The sequence below is a fragment of the Mustela lutreola genome, chromosome 7 (assembly GCF_030435805.1).
Source record: "Mustela lutreola isolate mMusLut2 chromosome 7, mMusLut2.pri, whole genome shotgun sequence".
In the NCBI taxonomy this organism is placed as follows: domain Eukaryota; kingdom Metazoa; phylum Chordata; class Mammalia; order Carnivora; family Mustelidae; genus Mustela; species Mustela lutreola.
This window is the reverse complement of record NC_081296.1, coordinates 39560885-39583389: the sequence shown is the minus strand read 5'-3', so window position 1 is coordinate 39583389 and position 22505 is coordinate 39560885.

The following is a 22505-nucleotide window of genomic DNA, read 5'->3' as shown; positions in this document are numbered from 1 at the left end:
TGAGCCATCTCTGAGAACAAAGCTGAAGGATGCATGTCTTTTTTTGAACTGTCTTTGAAAGGCACACCCCTTCACTTCTGTCACACTCTCTTCCTTAGAATTGGGCCCATGGTCAAGCAGAGAAGATCGGAAGCTCCCTATTTGGGAGGGAAGAAAGCTGAGGACTTGGTGGACATTTAAAAAATAAAAATTAAAAAAAAAAAAAAAAAAAAAAGAGGCACCTGGGTGGCTCAGTGGGTTAAGCCTCTGCCTTTGGCTCAGGCCACGATCTCAGGTCCTGGGATCTCAGGTCCTGGGATGGAGCTCCACATCAAGCTCTCTGCTCAGCATGGAGCCTGCTTCCCCCTCTCCCTCTGCCTGCCTCTCTGCCTACTGGTGATCTCTCTGTCTCTGTGTCAAATAAATAAGATCTTTAAAAAACAAAAGAACAAACAAAACAAAACAGAAAAAACACCAAAATACTGTCCATGCTGGAAAACGGAAGGAAGCAAAAAAGGAAGGAAAAAGGAGCCCCTGAAACAGTGAGTAATCCACACACAGGAACCCGGATCACTTTATTACGTGCTTTTCATACCACCTGAAGTGAATCACTTCCAGGATCTGCCCCGAGGAAGGAGTTTGCTCTTGGAGTGGCACAGGTCCAGTCAGGGACCTGACGGGGCGTCCCCGATCAGCCACACGCCTGCTCCCCAACCCCCAACCATGGGACTTGCCTGTGCAACCCTGAGCAAGGCCAGCCGCCCTCTCTGAGCCTTCGTCTCGGGTTCTGGATGAAAGGAGCGCCTGCTTCCCAGGTTCCCAAGACTGACTGAGCACGCTCCGTGATCTCTGAGCATTCCGCGCCGTGCCCCTTGCCCTGGCTTTTGGGTGATGCCAGATCCCACCAGAGGCTTTTAGTCCCCGTGTTCTGCCCATCTAATTTCCAACACACGGTGCTCAGGCACAGAGAGAAGAGCCAGGCACAGAGGCCAAATCCCCAGCCTAGAAACAGTGGTGCCATTGTCAACGCCTCCGGCGACGGCATCCCCACCCAGCCGAGGAAGCCTCGTTCCCAGCCCCGCTTAACAACGCGCAGCCTGATTTACTGTGAGCAGCTGATCTCATTGCTTCCATAGCAAGTTTAATTTGCTGGGGAAGCGAGTTAGTGAAGTTCTAATAACACAAAGCCGCAAATAATACCGAAGAGAGTTTGCATTATGATAACTTTCCAATTAAAATGGATTAATGGAGGAGAAACAGCAGCAGCAGTGTCTAGACAACATATTACTAAATCCTTGGAGAGGGAGATGGAAGGGAGTTGGGGGGAACACGAGGAAGCCAAAGGCAGGAGTTGGAGGCACCCCGGGGCGGTGTGTCGGGAGGTACCCGGCGTGGGCCCCTTACCATGGGCATCCCATCTGCTACAGAGCACATGCTTTCCGGCATTTGGGGGAACCAGCCCTGTAGGACCCCAAGGCCTTTGGGCTCTGCACCTCTTTAATTAAAACACAAATCATGCCTTCAGGTTCCCCCAGGGCTGACTCGCCCAAAGCTACCTGAGAGCCAAGGAGGAAGGCCCCAGCAGGGAGGCCGGAGACCAGCACAGACAGTGGGACAGGTCTGGACTCCTCCGCAGGATGCAAAATGGTCCCTCCCCATCTGTACCAGTGACCCTGACCCCTGACCACCGCCCAGTGATCCAGGTGAGTCCATGCAGAGCCTCTCTCCTGGGAATCTGAACATGAGACCCGAGAGAGCCAGGGCCGGCGTAGGATGAGAGCTGGGGTTCGTTCCTGCAGGCGCTTCTCGCGGAGAAAGCTCCGGGCCCTGCCCTCCGGAGCCCAGCCGGTCAAGTCTCTTGCCACCCTGCGAGGCACCCCAGGGTCCACGTCCTTCCCCTTCGCTTACACAGACTAGCCGTTTTCTGTTGCCTGCAAACAAAAGAAGTTTAACAAATCTATCATTTCTTCTCTGGGGGACCAAGGGAAAGTCACTGCACCCCTCCGAGCCTGTGTTCTCGAAGATGGGGATGCACACATAGCTAGCTTGCGAGGTCGGTGGCTGCGCCCGCTTTAGTACAATGATATGTTGGGGTAGATCTCTATTTAGATCTCTCTCAGGTCTGGAGTTGGGGGGTTTTACAAGTGGGTCCTGAAGAGGTTGGCTGGACACTCCTGGGGCAGGAAGACCAGGAAACCCGAGGACCATAATTTTACCAGCATCAGAGTCTCACGGGGCATAACCATGAGCAACTCAACACCACACTGAGGCTCCTTCCAGAAATCCCCAATGCTCCCCCTCTGCCTGGGAATGCTCCGATTTCCTGCAAAGCCCATGAGGCCCTGAGCCTGGCCCTCGTGGGCCAAGTGCTGGCCATGTGCTGCCCCCTGCAGGCCTTCATTCTTATCAAACAGGCCAAGAAAACACCCGAGCAAGTACAACCCCACACTTAGTGTTCAGCAAACACAGACCTCCAGTTTTATCTAGTGCTCCCAGATCCCTCCCTGTCTGCAGATGGTATGGAACTACCACCAAAGACACATTATTCTGGAGATAAAGGAAAATATGAGACAAGAAAGGACCAAGGATAAAAAGATCACCACTTCCTTCATATTCAACAACACTCCGCTTCATCCCATTTACACACACACACGCACACACAACTGTGTCCAAGGCAGCCTTGAGGAGAAGGGAGAGGGGCTCATATTCATGCTGTGGGTCATGAGTCATCTCATTATCTCATTGTTGTCATGATCTTTCAGGCAGGAAATACCAATCCCCATTTTACAGATGATAAAACTGAGGGTCAGAGTAGTTCACTTGGCCAAGGTCAAGAAATTCCTAAGTATAAAGTCTGTTTGAGTCCAAAGATTTCCCTCTTGACCAATGCTCTTTAACCTTTTTTTGAAAGTAGAAACTGTGTCCCCAAAGGAAATCCCATGCCTGGGACATAAAAGGAATACTAAAAGCAAAACTCTCTAGTTGAGCTGGGTGGCAATCATCTAGAAGGAAAGAGATGGCTTGTCCAGCATGACCCACACAACCTCTCATGTCTATGCCCTCCACTGTCCTGGAGCAGTCCTTGGACACAGATGCTGAGACCCCGTCTGGTTTAGGGGAGAACTGCTGCTTCCTGCCCAGGCACGTTTTATTGGAGGCCCGAGATCAAACCAACAACATTTTCCAATTAACTGACAGGAGCAAGCTCCAGCTTTGGGGATCTGGGTGGAAATTCTGGTTCTACCATTTATTAGCTGTGCAATTTTCTCAGCTAACCAGAGCCTTCCCAGGATGCCACAGTCCAGAGCCAGCCAGTAGAAATCTCGTGCAAGCCACACATGTAATTTAAAATTTTCTAGCAGCCACATTAAAGAGAAGGTAAAAAGGTAAACCAGTATGACTCATATTTCTCTTTACCCCACTATATTCAAAACATTATTACACCAACATGTAATCAATATAAAAAATTATTAATGAGTTATTTCACACCCTTTTCTGTACTGAGTCTTTAAAATTCCATGCATACTTTACATGTTCAGTGCATCTCAATTCCGACTTTCAATTTACATTGGAAATCCTTGATCTTTATTTAGATTTCATAAAATTTATAGTTGAAGAAGTAAATTCACATAGCCAAGTTGTTCCAAACATGCTTAAAAGTTTTCCAATAACTGGATTGACTAACAGTTTTTAAATAGAAATTAAAGTTAAATAAAATTGGTTTGGCTGGCAAGAAACAGAGACCCTCTCAAAATATCTTCCTATAATGGTCTGGGAGTGGGAAGGCTTCAGAAAGCTGTCGCAGGGACACAAGGATAGGAATTAAAGTCCAGCCGAGCCTCAGAGGCCCCCGTTGAGGGCAGGACAGGGCCAGGCAGGCCCAGCTGAGCATGTGCTGTGGATACTAAGGGGCCACAGATCCCCAGAGGCCTCAGACCCCTTCTCCAGGAATCTCTAGGGCTTCCTTCCTGGGGCTCAGTTTCCCCAGTGAGTACTGCTGTCATAGGAAACATTCATGTCCACAGTGCCCAGAGAATATTTGTAGAAAAGACTACTTTTAGAGAATGAGCTCTTCCCCTGCTGGTCTAGTTCCCTTTTTTTTCTTCAGCCCTTAAAAACGGATAAAATGGGCTGCCCGGGTAGCTCAGTCAGTTGGGCATCTGCCTTCGGCTCAGGTCATGATCCTAGAGACCTGGGATCGAGTCCCACATCGGGCTCCCTGCTCAGTAGGGCGTCCACATCTCCCTCTCCTCTCGTGCTCTCACTCCTCTCACTGGTGCTCTTGCCTGCTCTCTCTCACTTTCAAATAAATAAATAAAACCTTGGGAAAAAAAAATCCCTGTGATAAAATACATAGCACAAAATTTACCATTTTCACCACGTTCATGAGTACAGTTCTGGGGCAGTAAGTACATTCACGTTGTCCTACCATGCCTACCGTCCATCTCCAGAGCTCCTCTACCTTCCCCAACTGAAATGCTGTCCCCAGTCAACACCAGCTCCCCATCCCCCACCCGTTAGCCCCTGGCCGCCGCCATCTTACTTCCTGTTTCTGTAGATTTACATCTTCCAAGTACCTCGTTCAGATAAAATCATTTAATATTTGTGGGACTCCTTTCATGCCTGATTTATTTGACTTAATATGATGCCTTCAAGGTTCATCCATGTCGTAGCACGTGTTGAATTTCCTGCCTTTCCAAGGCTGAGTAATATTTCTGGTACTGATAGCCTAGGCTTTGTTTATCCGTTTATCCCTCTATGGACCCTTGGGTTGTTTAATTTTCAGCTCTTGTGACTAGTGCTCCTAAACACGTGGGTATACAAATATCTCTTCCAGACCTGGTTTTCCCTTTTTCGGGGGTCCATACCCAGAGCGAAAATGTGTATGATAATTACATGTTTGATTTTTTGAGGAGCCACCACACCACTTTCCTCAGCAGCTGCGCCATTTTACATTCCCACCAGCAATGCAGAAGGGCTCCGATTTCCCCGCACCCTTGCCAACGCTTGTTATTTTCTGAGTTGCTGGGGTTTTTGTGTTTTGTTTTGTTTTTTATAATAGTCATCCTAATGAGTATGTAGTGGTATCTCATTGTAGTTTTGATTTGCATTTTCCTACTGATTAGTGATGTTGAATATCTTTTCATGTGTTTATCAGACGTTTGTGTATCTTCTTTGAAGAAATGTCTGTTCTAGTCCTGTGCCCGTTTTTAAATCAGGGTGTTTTGCTGTTGTTGCTGAGTTGTCAAAACTCTTTATATATTCTGGATATCAGTCTTAATCAGGTATATATGATTTGCAAATATTTCCTCCCATTCCATGGACTGCCTTTTCACTCTGTCAATCGTGTCCTTTGACGCACAAGACTTTTTAATTTTGATGGTGCCACCTTCTCTATTTTTTCTCTCCTGCCTGTACTTTTGGTGTCATATGCAAGAAACCTTGCCAAATCAATGTCTTGAAGCTTTTCTCTTCTATTTTCTTCCCGGAGTCTCATAGTTTTAGATTTTACATTTAGGTCTCTAATCTATTTTAATTTTTGTCTATGGTGTACAGGAAAGTCTCAACTTCATTTTCTTGTCCATGTGGATATCCAGTTTTCCCAGGGTCGTGTATTGAAAAGACTGTGTTTTCCCCCATTCGGTGGTCTTGGCACCCTTGGTGGAAACCTCTGGAAGGGGCAAAGGGTGCACTGAAAGGCCAGTCCTCTGGTTGGAAGACAGGCTCCACTGTGATGCTTGCGGCACCCTGCACAGCCTCTTTGCCTGTCTTCTCCTGTAAATAAGGCAGGGAGGACTTGATCATCTGTAGGGCTCTTTGAGGAAGTCAGAGGTCAGGGAGGCAAAGAGAGTGTGACTGTGGCAGGAGTGAGGCTCTGAGCCTTTGCTAAGGAAACTCTCCATGATTTTCTGCAACTCATCACGTCATTCTCCAACCCTTGTGGCTTTAAAGCAGCGATAAATTACTTGAACTAAAATTATTAGAATAATAACCCCTTACTCTGCCGCATGTAAAGGACTGTCACATGGCTCAGTTTACAAATGAGGAAATGGAATCCCATGGAGGGGGTGTGACTCACCCCTAGCTAGGCTAATAAATAGTGTCGCTGGTCTCCATTAAAATGAATTCCAGTTCAGCTGCATAAAAGGCTGTGTGTCCACCCTTGGATAGCGAGGCAGTTAGGTGAAAAGGGAAACAGACAGAAGGAGAGAGAAAGAAAAAAACTAAGAAATTTGAATCATCCATTGATTTAATACAGTTAATTTTCCAAAAGGTCTAAAGGAAATGGAAAATCAAAAGGTGGACCCGAGATGTAATAAAATAATGCACAACTATTTATGGTAGTCCTGATCTGGTCCAGAAGGAAAGCCCAGTGACACCCTCGCTGGCCATTCCAGCCCTGAGCCCCTCTGCCTCTCTGTGCCAAAGCATTTAGCTTACAAGTGATCTCAAATTCACCTCTTCCCTAGCTGCTCTTTATCTGGCTGATTACTTCCCCCAGGCCACACCCAAACTCCACCATTGCCTTTCCCGGTAAAATGCTAGAACTGGGGCTCCTGTGTGGCTCAGTGGGTTAAGCCTCTGCCTTTAGCTCAGGTCATGATCTCAAGGTCCTGGGATCAAGCCCCGCATCAGGCTCTCTGCTCGGCGGGAAGCCTGCTTCCCCCTCCCGTTTTTCTGCCTGCCTCTCTGCCTACTTGTGATCTCTCTCTGTCAAATAAATAAATAAAATCTTAAAAAAAAAAAAAATGCTAGAACCACAAGGTGACAGGTAAGGCTACGGATAGTAAACCGAAGTCTGCACCATATGGGAAAAGTATAGACAGAGATTATGGGAGAGAGGCAGAAAGTTAAGGGAATAGGAAGAGGGGCATCTGGGTGGCTCAGTGGGTTAAGCCGCTGCCCTCGGCTCAGGTCATGATCTCAGGGTCCTGGGATCGAGCCCCGCATCGGGCTCTCTGCTCAGCGGGGAGCCTGCTTCCTTCTCTCTCTCTCTCTACCTGCCTCTCTGCCTGCTTGTGATCTCTCTCTGTCAAATAAATAAATAAAATCTTTTAAAAAAATTAAGAAAAAGGAAATAGGAAGAGATAAAGACTAACACAAAAACCTTTATTTTCAAGCAACATCTTTTTTTTTTTTTAATGTTTTAGTTACATTAAGTTAGTTAGCATACAGTGTGTTATTAGTTTCAGGGGTAGAATTTAGTGATTCATTAGTTGTATAGAACACCCAATGCTCATTCCCTCAAGGGTCCTCCTTCGTGCCTATCACCCAGTCAACCCATTCCCCTCACCTTTCTCCCCTCCAGCAACCCTTAGTGTGTTTCCTAGAGTTAAGAGTCTCTTATGGTTTTTTAACAAGGGGGCCAAGAACATTCAGCGGGGAAAAGAAGAGTCTCTTCCACAAATGTTTCCAGGACAACTGGATATCCACGTGGAGAAGAGTGAGGGTGGGCCCTCCCCTTCCTCCATGCTCAAAACTTAATGCAAATGGGTCCACAACCTAAAAATAAGAGCTCAAACTTCATAAAACTAGCAGAAGAACAAAGAGGGGTAAATTTTCATGACATTAGATTTGCCAAGGGGCTCTTAGGCTTGACACTAGAAGCATAAGCAACAAAAGAAAAAACTGATAAATTGGGCTCCACAAAAATTAAAATTTTGTGCATCAGAGAATATTAGCAAATGATAAAAAGACAACCTACAGAATGGGAGAAAATATTTGCAAATCATATGTCTGATAAGTATCGAGAGTCTATAAAGAACTCTGACAACCCAACAACAAAAAGACAAAAAGCCCACCTCATAAAAGGTCAAAGGATTTGAACAGACATTTCTCCAAAAACGGTGTATAAATCGGGGCACCTGGGTGGCTCAGTCAGTTAAGCATCTGCCTTCGGCTCAGTTCATGATCTCAGAGTCCTGGGATTGAGGCCCTCATTGGACTGCTTGCTTAGCAGGGAGCCTGCTTCTCCCTCTGCCTGCTCCTTCCCCTGCTTATGCTCCCTCTCTCTCTCATGAGCAAATGAAATCTTTAAAAAAAAAAAAAAAAAAAAAAAAAGGTATACAAGTAGCCAATAAGCCCATGAAAAAAATGTTCAGTAGTATTGGTCATTAAGAAAAGGCAAATCAAAACCACAACGAGATACCACTTTTCACCCACTAGGATGACTGCAATCAAAAGTATAACAAGGGCGGGGATTAAGGCATACACTTGTCATGGTGACAGACGAGTCATGTATGGGTGTGTTGAATCACTATATTGTATGCCTGAAACTAATAAAACACTATATATTTAACATATATAAACTAATAAAACAATACAATACAAACTAATAAAACACTTTATGTTCAACATATATACATATATTTATATATATATGTATAGTTTTTTATTAGTTACATATATATATACACACACACACACACATATATATATAATATGTGTATATAACAAGTGTAGTGAAGATGTGAGGAGTAAGATCTCTCCTAACATTGCTGGGATGGGAAAAGGGTATGTTTAATGGCACAGCGGCTGGGGACAACAGTCTGGCACTTCCTCAGCAAGTTCAACGTAGAATTATTACACAATCCAGCGATTCAGCTCCTCCGTGTAGACCCAAAAGAAATGGAAACATAGTAACTTGTACACAAACACTCATAGCAACATTGGCCACAATAGCCACAAGGTAGAAACCACCAAAATGCCCATCCAAAGATGAACTGATAAAGCAATGGTAGGTAGCCATACAGTAGACTGTGACGTCGCTATCACCAGGAGTGAAATGCTGATGATAATTTGGATGAACCTCAGAAATATTATGGCAAGTGAAAGAAGCCAGGCACGACAGGGCACAGATTTTCTGATTCCTTTTATATGAAATACCCAAAATAGGCAAATCCATAGAGACAGAGAGTGGATGAATGATCGCCAAGGGGGTTGGGGGGGGAAGGAGCAGGGAGTGAGGACATCCTGAGAACAGGGTGTTCTGCTGGGAACAGGAGGGGCTAGAAAACTTTAGAAACTGCAAAGAAGTGAGAGATGCATGACATTGTGAGTGCACGAAACGTCCCTGAATGGTACACATTAAAATAGGTAAGCGTATGTTGAATGTCTCCTCTGTTTTTAAAAAAGTGACAGAGAAATAGTGAGGCCAAGCCAGCGACAGGGACCTGGAGAGAGGGATTGAGAGGAAGAGACGGAGCAATCAGGAAAAGCTGCAGGCCATTACAAGAAATTTATTAGTTCTGTTCGGTCAGCGGGCTGCTGGCTAAATTTAATATGGATCTATATACAAAGAAAATGCCTTATTCTACATAATGAATATTTAATCATGCATGGGTCGGCCAATTTCACAGAAGTAATTAAAAGCAGTCTTTTGTTTATTGCTCAAAAATGATAGCGACCCGCTGACGGGAGCTACAGACATAGTGACATATTGAAAACGTTACCTACTGACATATGTTATTAAAGAGGAATTAGAGGTTGCTTTCTTCCTCTCCCCTTAGAAGCTAATCATTCCTAAGCCCTCCTTTCTGCTCACATGCAGAGCACAGTTCCAAGGGGAGGCCACCTCCCAGATGAGGCTGGAGAGCTCGACCAGCACCCCTTGATCTACAACCTACCCCCAAATCCGTAAATTGAAACAGATGAACTGGATATTGAGCCCTGAGAAAGGAAACACGCCGTAATGTGTATTCTCTGCAGAAAGTTCTCCCCACTGTCCTCTCAGTCTGGCCAGTTGCAGATTCCTGTCAAATCCTCTCCTGTGACCCTAGTCATGGTGCCCTGTTTCCCTGGTTTGGCTCTCCACCGCCATGCAGTCTCATTCTTCCTGTTTCCATCTAATGGTGACTCCACCTGGAGCTGTGGATCAAGGCACTGCTGTGCTCATGCACCATCTGTGGCTCCTGCTGTCTGTGTTCCTCCTTCCTTCCACCTGTTCATGGGCACCAGCTGACTGTTACTGCATCAGGGCTCTTGCTCTCCAATGACAATGATCATGGCTAACTTAAGCCAGAAAGAACCTATTAGGAGGACACTGGGGATCTCACAGAATCAATGGGAAGGATGAGGAGGTCAGCCAATAAAAGGCAGAGCTAGAGTCATGCATGCAGGGGGATCCAGCAAGGACACCACTGTTGGCACCCACACCGCTGGCCACTCACCCACCATCCAAGGCTGTCTACATCTTCCATGCACAAGCTCTAAATGTGCTCACCTCCTGGTATCAGTCTCCAGACTCCCAGTTCTAGGTGGGAGTGTCCAACAGACAAAGTCTGGTCTTCTTCTGCAGCCTCATCACCACTGTCCAGGGAGAAGGGAGTCTGGCCAGCTTTGCTTGCACAGCCAGAGGCAGGACCCTCATTTTCCAGACACACTGCCTGCCTCACAGCTATGCCAACATTTCTTCCATACCCACCCAGTGCTCTCCCATCACCCCGACTCTGCTCTTGCCTTCTCTCCCCTCAGAATACCTCACCCCTACCTCTTCATAGCCAGTGGATCATCCTTCAAATTACCTAATCAAATACCACCTCCTCTAGGAAGACTTCCCTGATTGCCTCCACTACCCCTCCCCCTCAATCTGGATAAGGGGCCATCCAAGCCTCTCAGTGCCTCCCATGCTCCTGGCTGGCCCTCCTCTATGAGACCATGAGTGTCAATAAGGCAGGATCCATGGCTTCTCTTATCCCCAAAGCCAAGACAGAGACGGGCTATTGTGTGTGAAGAAGCCTTAAATGGACAGAAACTGGCTCTGTGGAAACTAGGCCATGTATCTCTGTCTGCCTTCTGGCCACATCAGAGGTCAACCCAAAATCATACTGAAACTAGCTGGGTGGATTTCTGGTTTCCTTGGCCCACGAGCATCCCTGGGGAGCCTCCTTAAATTCAGATTCCTGGGTCCTACCTCCACAGATGCTGATGCAGAACTCTGGCGTGGGACCTGGAATCAGCATTTTCACCAGAGTTCTTCCCTATAACTTGGACACAAGTGGTCCACAAATCACATCGGAGAAATCAGAGCACGTGGGTGACCACCCAAGACTAAGTCTGGGCCTCACCACAGGCTCTTCAATATATAGCAGGATAAATTGCTTCTACAAATGAGAATCAAATTCATGACACCATCGGCACCTCTCCTTGCTCCTGTCACAGCCCGTTCTAAATCCATGAGCTTTATCACCCAAGATCTGTGCTAAAACAACCACAACAACCCAGCTGCCTAGGTGGGGGAATTTGTACCTGACCGTGACTTCCTTCTCTACGTACGTTTTTTTACAGAAATGTAATTTACATGTAATAAAATGCATAGATTTTACGTGTGTAGTTTGATGGATTTTGACAAGTGGATGAATTTTAACAGACGTTGACTCATGTGACCACTACCCCAATCAAGATGTAGAATAGTCGGCTCTTCTAGAAATTTCTTTCTTTTCCTTCCTAGTCAGCCCTCACCCCCACTGCTGCCCCCAGCAACCATCGTTCTGATTTCTATCGCTATAGGTTTAGGATATTTGTGCTAATAGTGCCTGAAACGCAGTGATTTGCACTATACTCTTATGTTGGCTTTTTTCAGCCAGCGAAACGTGAGACTCGTGCGTGCTGTTACATGTATTTGGAGCTATTTGTTCCTTTATGTCTCTAGATGGTATTCCCTTGCCTGGATGCGTCCCCATCAGTCCACCCTTCTTCTGGTTGATGGCGCCGGCGTGGGTGGTCCCCCCACGGTGGGGAGGAGGGGGTCATTATGAATAAAGCTGCTATGGGTATTTCTGTACAGGTCTCTTCGTAAACACACGTTTTCTTTTCTCTGGGGTAAATACCTTGCAGAGAAATGGCTGAGTCACGCGGTCTGTGTTAGACTTTCTACCCAACGCCAATCCGTGTTCTAAAACGGTTGCACCATTTTCTTCTCTTAACGGCGGCGATGGATGAGAGTGGTGCTCCCTCTGCCTCCCCTCCAACACTTGGGTTGCTCATCTTCCCATCATGCTTTCAGTCTTGTTAATTTACATTTCTCCCATTTGCAACAATGTGGCACACTTTTTCCTGTGCTCTTGGCCATTTGTATATCTTGCTTTGTGAAGTATCTGTTCAGGTCCTTCACCTACTGCTCTTTAATGAGGTCATTCATCATTCTGTTATTGAGTTATAGGTGTTCTTTATATACCCTGGATATGGGTTCCTTGTCAGATACGTGTAAGGAAATAATTTCTCCCTGTCTATAGCTTGCCTTTTCATCTTCTTAATGATGTTTTTTTGTAGAGCAGAAGTGTGTGTATTTTTTTATTTTATTGATTTATTTTGTTTAAAGAGAACCCATGAGTGGAGAGTGGAGAAGGAGAGGGAGAGAGAGAATCCCAAGCAGTCTCCACTTTCAGTGCAGAGCCCAACGTGAGGCTCGATTCTGTGACCCTGAGATCATGGCCAGAGCCAAAATGAAGAGGCAGACATTTAATGAGATAAGCCACCCAGGCACCCCAGAAGTTTTTTATTTTGATGAAGACCTAAGGCTCCATGTCTTTTCTTTTATGGTTAGTACTTTTTTTTTAGAGAGAAATTTTATTTTAAGTAATCTCTACGCCCAACATGGGGCTTGAACTCATAACTCCAAAATCAAGAGTCACGTGCTTTACCAAATGGGCCAGGCAGGAGCCCCTGGTTAGCACGTTTTTTTTTTTTTTTTTTTTTTTGTCCCAAGGTTGTGAAGATTTTATGCCCCATATTTTCTTCTAGAACCTTCATGGTTTTAAACTTTGCATTCAGACTTGTGATCCAGTTTAAAATAAGTTTTGTATATGAGACGAGCTAGGAGGTCAAGGTGTATTTTTCCCCCTACAGCTGTCCAGTTGTCCCAGCATCATTTGTTGAAAAACACTATCCCTGACCTATTGAATTACTTTGGTGCCTGTACAAATCAATTCACTATATATAAACATGGATCTATTTCTGGACTCTCTGTTCTGTTTAATCTATTTGTTGATCTGTATACTAATGTTACACTGTTTCAATCCCTATATCTTATTGCTGACTTTTTTTTTTTTTAAGATTTTAGTTATTTGAGAGAGAGAGGATGAGAGAGAAAGAGAAAGAGCACAAGAAGAGGAGGGTCAGAGGGAGAAGCAGACTCCCCGCTGAGCAGAGAGCCTGATACAGGACTGGATCCAGGACTCCAGGATCATGACCTGAGCCGAAGGCAGTCGCTTAACCAACTGAGCCACCCAGGTGTCCTGTTATTGATGACTTTGGAGTCCTGCTTTCTCTGATATCTTCTGCTCTTCTCTTCCCACTAACACACATTCTTCAGGCACATTCAGTTCAAGTGGCATTTTCCAAGGAAAGCAAAGGTGGTAAAAACTACTAGCTATCCCCCAACACCCAATTCCTCCTGTTTCTGGAGAAATATAACCCCATGTTTTAGTGGCCACCTGGATTGGAGGCTAGATTCTGCCGCCTGCCTTATACCTGGCGAGATGTGATCTCATCATATAAGTGGTGCTTGCAGCTTCCAAAGTATGTCCTTAACATGAGAAGGTGCAACTTTCTCCTTTCTAGCGATGGGAATGCAGAGATAATGACTGGAGAGCTCCTAGACAGATTATTAAGCAATCTCGGAAATCAAGGCCAGGAAGAAAGAACAACAGAATGGAAGGAGCTTGAATCTCTGGCACCAGGGGTACCAGCCCTGAACCACATGCCTGCATCTGTTACCTTGGGAGAAAAATTATCTTCGTTCCTGTGTAAGCCCCTGGTATTTTGGGTTCGGTCACTCACAGGAAGGCCTCCTTTACAACTGACATGGGAAAGGATGGGAAAGATACAATGTTTATCAAGAACGTATGCACAAGGTTCTGTCCTGTTCATTATTTCATTTTAAGTCATATTACAACCCCATGAAGCAGATATGATTATCCCCAAATAGAGGAAGAAATGAAGGCTCAGAGAGGTTGAGTGACTTCTCCATAGTCACACAGCTAGTGAGAAATAGAGTTGGAATTCCAGACCAGAACTGCCCAGATAAACCCAGCCTCATTGCATGAGCTCCTGGTATGGATTCAAAACCCAAGACTGTCTTCTTATGCATCGGCGAGGTCACTCTCCTCCACCCGACTTAGCATTTCATCTGCATTGTCAACAGCTCCATCCTGTTTCCTCCCAGACCCTGAACAGCAGCTCCCTGAGGCCAGGACCCATCTTAGGACACTCCCTTGCCCCAGCTGTAGCCACTAAGCATTTAATAAAAACTTGCGGCATGATTGATGACCCAAAAACCTGCGCTAAAAACCCATAAAGATGAAAGAAGGCGAGGGCCAGGGCTGGCCGACAACGTGAGCACCCCAGGGCACACTCCCGACGCTTTCATCTTGCCGGCCCTGAGACTTTCTGGTTTTAGTGTGTCTCTTATTACAGTGAGAAACAAAAAGAGAACCACACGATTGCCTTTTATCAACCAGCATAAATGAGGAGAGATTCCAAACTTCATTTCAAAGATCTTCGTGGCAGTGTCAGCTGCCGACCAATTAAATCTCACAAGATGCCTCGGAGCCCAAGTGGGTCAGGCAAGGGTGAAACACCAGGAGGCTGAGGACACGGTCCTTTGAAAGAAGGTGGGAAGGAGGCATCCCCTGCCTGGGTCGCCGTGTTTCCGGTATAAATAGAAAGGCAGGCGTGGTGTTCAGGCCCGAAAGAGAAGCTGGAAATGAAACGTCTCCGCCAGAGGCCAAGTTCAGTGTGACAAGCAGAGGCATCGATGTCTGGCCTTCTGGACACGGCTTCTAGGCCACGTGGGGCTGAGAGGCCCCAGCCGCACAAGGAAATGTAGGATCTGGGACTGACACTACCATCCCCATCCCCAGGTTGGGCTGGGGCCAACAGCCTCCAGATTTTTCCGTGCACCTCAACTACCGTGGCTGGGATAGGGCCGTACGGTGCCTCGGTTTCCTCCTGGGCAAAGTCACCACTGAACATAAAAGATCAGGTAGAATGTTATCCCCAAACACCATGTATTTGCTGTTCACTAGGTGCTCCACTGCCTAAGTAGTCCCGGGAACACTGCTTTCCATCTGTGTGCCTCCGTTTCCTTCCTGTAAAATGGGGGAATAATACTAGGTTGCAGGAGTATTTCCAGAATCAAAGGAAATTCAGGGCATAAAGCAGCTTCATTCATGGACTTTCTGAAGGAAGTGTCAGGGGCCTATATCCTTTATAACCAGCAGGGCTAAAAAGTATAGAACTGTGAAATCCAGGGGCACCTGGGTGGCTCAGTGGGTTAAGCTGCTGCCTTCCGCTCAGGTCATGATCTCAGGGTCCTGGGATCAAGCCCCACATTGGGCTCTTTGCTCAGCGACGAGCCTGCTTCTCTCTCTCTCTCTCTCTCTCTTTCTCTTTGCCTACTTGTGATCTTTATCTGTCAAATAAATAAATAAAATCTGTAAAAAAAGAAAAGAAAAGAACTGTGAAATCCAGTACAAATCTAGTAATCCGTCCAGCCACAGCAAGTGGGTCTTCCCTTTAATTATGAAACAGCAAGCAGCCCCTGCCCCAAGTTTCAAGCCTGGGAGGCCAGGCTGGCCATGTCAGGAGAGAGTCGAGGGCTGTGAGCTCCCTATTGGCTTTGCTCCATCCCAGGAGCTCGAGTCATGGGCCCTGGCAAGGCCCTCCGTCTGCAGCCCAGGCTCCGTGTGGGTCTGGGCCCTGTGCTTTCTAGGAGATGCCGATAGCCAATGATCCCAGTTTCACATGCTAGGAAGCAATGTTTTCTGTGTTCTTCCCATTTCCTTCCAGATGATAGTTAGCTCATCACTCGCCTTTGGGCCCGAGCAACACACGGGCCATGAGCACACACTTTACGATCAGCTAAGTGTATGGTCAGTCGTGCCCTCCCACCTAAACCCTGGCAAGCACCCTACCAACAGCCCCGCAGGGAGAACTGAGCAGCTGTTCACAGGCTGACATTAGGCCCCAGGGAAGGTGAGCGGCTTGTCCAAGGCTAAACAGCTGGAAGGAGCAGAATCGTGGTTCTCCTTCACACACGTCCACACGCACCCAGGCATCTTTGTTCCACAGCCTCATGGTGTCCTCCAGGAAGCACTGCCAATGAGCCCAAGGTCTTCTCCTGGATGTTAGCAGAAAGCTCAGCACGTGTGATTTAAGAAGCGTTCCGAAGATTTAGTCCCAAAATCGTTCAGGGGCAGAGGCAGGGGACTCGAGAGCCCCTGGGGCCACTGTGAGGACTCACGGAAACAGCTTGATAATGGCACACAGCCAGAGCCCAGTGGACGGCCTGCCGCACCCCTGCTCCCATTCCATGGTGACAGGAACTGCCTGTCATCTGTCATCAACCCATTCAACGCTAGGACCCAATTCAAGGCTTGTAAGAGGCTTCTTTCTCGGACGTTCCAGTCCACTTTGATCCAGAAGAACTGTTGTCACATTCCTGGCCTGGCCGGCAGCATGAGGTTTGACTCTTCTTGTCTCCCAGGAGTGTTTTGGAGACTCTGGGTCCTCCCTCAGGACCAGCTTCCAAGGGGGCTCCAGGCCAAGTCCCAGGATCACACCACTCCCCATGGCACCTGGAACTGCCTTTATCCCCAGCTGCTGTCTCCTCTGAGCACCGGGGAATGCCACAGGCAGGCACCTGGAGCCCAGGAAGAACCTACACCTTGATTCCCTCCGAGCCTCAGCCTCGGAGCACAGGGAGCCTCTGATGGAGGAGCAGAGCCGTTGGGGGCAGCCCTTAGCCTCGGGCGCCACGGACCTCTCCACTCCCAGCTCCTCCGGCTGCCAGGCTGAACATAATTGAGGTCTGTGAACAGAGAAAGATGCCAACTACGTGAGACAGGAAGGGACTTTAATGTGTGACACCAGAGTGCTCGGGGCAGAAGGATGGGAGGGATCTGCGCTCCTACGCAGCAGGGGTGGCCCTAGCCGGGTTGTCCTCACAGTGGAAAACAAAAGGGATCAACTCGGTTTTCTCAAAGGCCCTTTCTAACTACAGGTACGCCTCCCCCTGCGAGGGGCCGAGCAAGCTCCCACTCCTTCCCTGCGTGCCAGCCCTTCATCCCTGTGCCCAGACCCCTCATTAAAACCTGCCATGACCCTGTCCCATCCACAATTCTGCTCTGCAGCAGAAATTCCGCAATAGCCAGAAATCCGGGAAACACATCGGGTCCTGAAAGGGGCTCCGGGAAACCCTCTCCGACCCGTTTTACAATTAACAAGGAGGCAGACGGCTTGAGAACAGGCTGTGGTTGCTGTCCTTCCCCGCTGAATCCCAAGAGCCAACCCCAGACTGGGCATGCTACAGGTGCTCCACAAAGACGTGTTGTGCACATGGGCAAACGGCAACCTCGGTCTACACCAAACCATGCGAGGCTGGGCTGGGGAAGACAAGAAGGACTTTTGCGGGCCCTTCCACTCAAACTTGAACACAGAGTCTGCTCTGTCCCCAAGCTTTGAGATGAGCATCAAGCCTGTCAATGCTCCAGCCTAGCTCCCCCGTACCCCACAGGGGCCCATGGCCTCCGACAAAGAAGGATGCTGAGCCAGCGCCCCAAATCAACCCAGAACGAGAGGTAAGACTTGCGTTGCTGCACGCACTTCATATCTGCTCACCAGTCTGGGGCTAAATGCAAAACAATGAAGATGGAAGGGGTGGGGTAGGAGACTTACTGAAAGGAGAAATCAAAGAGGAACCAGCCATCCGCTTATGTTTAGCAATAAGGGGGTAATCACAAAGGAAATTAAAAGCGAGTTTCCTTAAAGAAGAAGGGAGGGTTAGCCTGTAATTGGTTCCCTCTGCTCTGAATTCCCAGCACCTGCCCTCCATCTGTACCCAGAGGTTGGGGGACTGATCTACCAAAATTCTTTCAGGCAGTCTTGAAATGCATACACACACACACACACACACACACATCCATGTGAGACTTAAAATGCACAAAGCTTCCATACTTAGAGGCCCACACTAGGGCCCACCCTCCCGTCCTTCCTGTCGTACTAGACCCTCAGTCACCTGAAGCAGAGTCAGCAGGGTAGACGGGGTGGCTGTGATGAGGCGGGGATCCCCTGTGAGGTGCAGAGCAAACCGTTTGTTACTGACAATATGATATCAACAACTGTGAGTGGTTTGTTTAATTGTATAGACTGGAGAGGGTCTAAGATGATAACTGTAGTCATGTCACCCTTAATCCCACACACTCCCTTCTGTTTTCTTGTCGGACGGCCATGGTGCCAAAAATGTGCTTCTCTCCCAGGGGTGAGCAGCGCTCCTTGAGGGTCTCAGCCATGGGCTTGCAGCAGGAAAATGTCCCTAGTCTCCGGTCTAGAATGTGGCAGACAGAAGGCAGACGAGGCTGGAAGACATGGGATCCGGCCCATCGATGAGCAGCAACATTTACTGATACTGTGTTCTTGGGGCCTCGTAACGGTGGAATCAGATGATCCAAACAAGAGAGAGAGAGAGGGAGAAAGTCAGAGGGAAGGTCAGACGGAGAGAAGGAGACAGGGAAGGAGGCAAGACGGGGTGGGAGACAGGGAACAATGGAGCTGCTGCTGGGGTACCCCCCCCGCTACGTGTCAGGCCTCTGTCTTTGTGTCCTGTGACCCTCCCCTCTGCTCTTCTGGTCAAGTCACTCTTTGCTTAGCCAGTTGGAGTAGACTCTTGTGCTTTCCAAACAAAAGGCCCAGGCCAAGGCCCATTCCTGGCTTACCCGCTTCGAGAGATGGAGGAGCTGGCTGGGGGAGACCTCCCAGAGACCACACAGAGGTGGGGAAGCTCCAGGAGCCCCCTGGGCTGGCAGCGGCTTTCTAACTGTGCTTCTGGTTGCTGTAAGGTGTCTGGAGAGGACCCCAGCAGCCGCCCATTTTCTCTCCAGAGGAAGTTTGATTTGAAACAAATGCCCACCGCCTTACTTCTTTTGACACCCACCGGTACAGCACAAAGCCCGGGCTGGGAGTGGAGCTTCGATGCTGCCTAGCTGGTCCATCCCTCACCCATTCTGCTAGAACAAACAGAGGGAAATCCCAGCTGTTGCTAGTTTCCGTGCAGCCAGACAGGGAGCAGCATAACTCAGGTTGGCTAGGAGGCCGCCATGTTGCAGGCCTCCAGGTGGTGTGGCCAGTGTCCAGCCCATGGAGGGTCCCCTAGCTAGGCCCTTGCTGATAGGCAGAAATTAGGAGACTTTGCAAGCGGACACCCAGGTGAGGCAGAAGACCGCACCATCGGCCTCAGACACAGAAGCAGGGCAAGACGCAAGCCCTCCCCACAGAAATCCTGCTGGATGCTATGGGGACGCTGACCTTCCTGCGGAGAGGGCACAGTGGGCAGCCCAAGGTGTAACAACTCTCTGCCCAAGAAGAGACTTTCAGAGACCTGCTAATCAAGGACCCATTTCACAGAACTGGAGACTAGAGGCCCAGAAGGGAAGGACTTGTCTAAGGCCACACGGTGAGTAACATGTCATCTGACCCCTGGGGATAATGTCCCCTGAAGAATCAGCTGTGTCCTTCCCTGAGGCCAGATCGCTGAGCCAAGTGTCCAGGCTCAAGTCCCTTCTGGCAAAGTCAAGGAAGTCACCTGCAGTCCCCTTCCCCGCATCCCCTTGGGACCAGGAATCCATGATTCGATTCCTAAGCCTGGTCTAGGACTTGGCAGTCAGTCTGTCCCGTGGGACACGGAACAGTAGAAAAAGCACTCCCATCCAAAAGCTGTCTTAAGGACCCCTGGTTGGCTCAGTGGGTCCCCATGCTGCCAGGGACCCACAAAACATGGCCGTGGGACCTCCAAACTAGTATCAAGATTTCAAAGGGGTGCCTGGGTGGCTCAGTGGGTTAAGCCTCTGTCTTCAACTCAGGTCTGAGAACCTGGGATCAGAGCCCCGCATCAGGCTCTCTGCTCAGCAGGGGGCCTGCTTCCCTTCCTCTCTCTCTGCCTGCCTCTGCCTACTTGTGATCTGTCTCTCAAATAAATAAATAAATAATCTTTAAAAAATAATTTCAAAAGTGGAATATATTTCAAAGGTCAATTTTCCGTGCTTTGGACTAGAATGTTCTTTCAGTGTAGAGTGGTAATACCCATTCTCTCGTGGCAGCCAGAAGCTCTGCTTCGTAAGATTTTTCTGATTAATATAACTATGCATCCTAATTGTTATCTGATAAATGAGATTTGCTTGATAGGAAGAACTTTTTTCAAAAGTTACAATCCCCAGTGATTTCACTTTTAGTTATTTCTACTAAGAAATAATTGTGAATATGTGCAATGATTAATGGACAAAAGTTTTTTAAAAGTCCAACAATCAGTTAAAATTATGGTACATTCAAATGATGAGAGCATATGCAGTCACTAAAAATCTTTTTTTTTTTTTTGGAGAGAAATCTTTCTTTTTAAAGATTTTATTTATATATTTGACAGACAGAGATCACAAGTAGGCAATGAGGCAGGCAGAGAGAGAGAGGGGAAGCAGGCTCGCCACTGAGTAGAGACTCCAATGTGGGACTGATCCCAGGAGCTATGACCTGGGCCAAAGGCAAAGGCTTAACCCACTGAGCCACCCAGGCACCCAGGCAATGATTTAAAAGAATCTTTTAAAACATTGAGGAATATAGTATTTGCATCTTGCTGAACAGAGGAAAAAGGCTTACAAAACGGTAACATAGCATGATTCCAATTTTGTACAGTAAAAGGGAAAATGATGCAAACCAACATTAAAAACAGGTACTCCAGGGCACCTGGGTAGCTCAGTCAGTTGAGCGTCTGCCTTTGGCTCAGGTCATGATCCCAGGGTCCTGGGATCGAGTCCCACATTGGGCTCCCTGCTCAGCTGAGAGCCTGCTTTTCCCTCTCCCTTGCCCCTTCGCCTGTTTGTGTTCCCTCTACCCCCAACCTTCTCTCTCATAAATAAATAAAATCTTTTTTATAAAAAAAGTTATTCCAGAGAATAACCTCAAAAGTGACCCATTGTTTTCTGCACTTTTCAAGTTTACTGCAAGTAATATATGTGATTTTTATAATTGGAGGGAAAAGCAGTAAATGCAACTTGAGGAATTTTTGCAAGAAGCAAGTCTCTAAAAAGGTCTTGAAAGTTGAGAGTTCAAGAAGTGGAGCCCCAAAAGCAGACATCAGCGGGCCTTGCTCCCTGACCTGTAATAACTGTGGGCTTATAAACCTCTCCTACCTTGTTTGTCAAACTGTCAGCCTGACATACCACGTGTTGGTGAGGATGTGGATTTGTGGTACCTCTTGCCCACTGCTGTGGGAGGGTAAATTGGTAAAAAGCCTTTAAGGCTTTTAAATTCCTGTGCCTGAAACTGAAAAGATTTTATTTATTCATTTGTGAAAGATACAGAGAGAGAGAGAGCAGGAGTGGGGGAGAGAGGCAGAGGGAGCAGGAGAAGCAGACTCCCCACTGAGCAGGGACTGCTCCCCAATGTGGGGCTCGATCCCAGGACCCTGGGATGATGACAGGAGCTGAAGGTAGATGCCTAACCGACTGAGCCACCCAGGCATCCCTCACATGCCTGAAACTAATATCCAATGTGTCTGCCAGTAGGCATTCCAAGAATAACCGTAGCAGCCCCCTTCACTGGGGCAGAAAACACCCCTGCCCTTCCTCCGTGTGCTCCCACAGGAAGCAAAGCGGATTCACTGGCCTTTCAATTCCGAAGTTGGAAAAAGTTCTGGAGCTGGATAGAAGTAATGATCGTACAACAACATGGAGACACTTAATGCCACTGGAGTGTACTCTCAGAAAATGGTTCAAGTGCTGCATTTTATGTTATGTATATTTTACCACAATAAAAAACAAATTAACTCCGGTGAATCCAGTCATATGGATGTAATTTAGTGATGATAATATTAAGGAAAAAGTTTCCAAAGGTGAGTTAAAAACAACCAAATTTAAAAATATACTTTTTGAAGTATATTTTTATATAAGTATATTTTTATATGTAAATGCAATCAAAGTGTGTAATATAAAAACAAGAGGCGCCTCTGGCTGGCTCAGTCAGAGGAGCATGGGACTCAATCTTGGCATTGTGGGTTCGAGCCCCATGTTGGGTGTAGAGATTATTTTTAAAAATAAAATCTTTAGGGGTGCCTGGGTGGCTTAGTTGGTTAAGCGTTTAACTTCGGCTCAGGTCATGGTCCTGGAGTCGCAGGATCAGGTCCCGCCTGGGGCTCCCTGGTCGACAGGGAGTCTGCTTCTCCGTCTGACCCTCCCCCTTCTCATGCTCTCTTGATCTCTCTCAGTCTCTCTCTCTCTCTCTCTCTCTCAAATAAATAAATTTAAAAATAAAATCTTTTAGAAAAATAAAATCTTTAAAAAAAAAAAAAGCAAAAGAATGATGAATTCAGGATGATAGTTACGTAGACTGGGAAAGAGTCACCTCATGGCTTGAAGTGTGCTCTGATTAAGGTCCTGTGTTTTGTTGAGTAGGGGAGTACAGGAGCTTATTACATTAAAAGAAAGAAAATGGAAGGAAGGAAAGGGGAGGGGAGGGAACTGGAGGGTGAGAAGCATGAACGG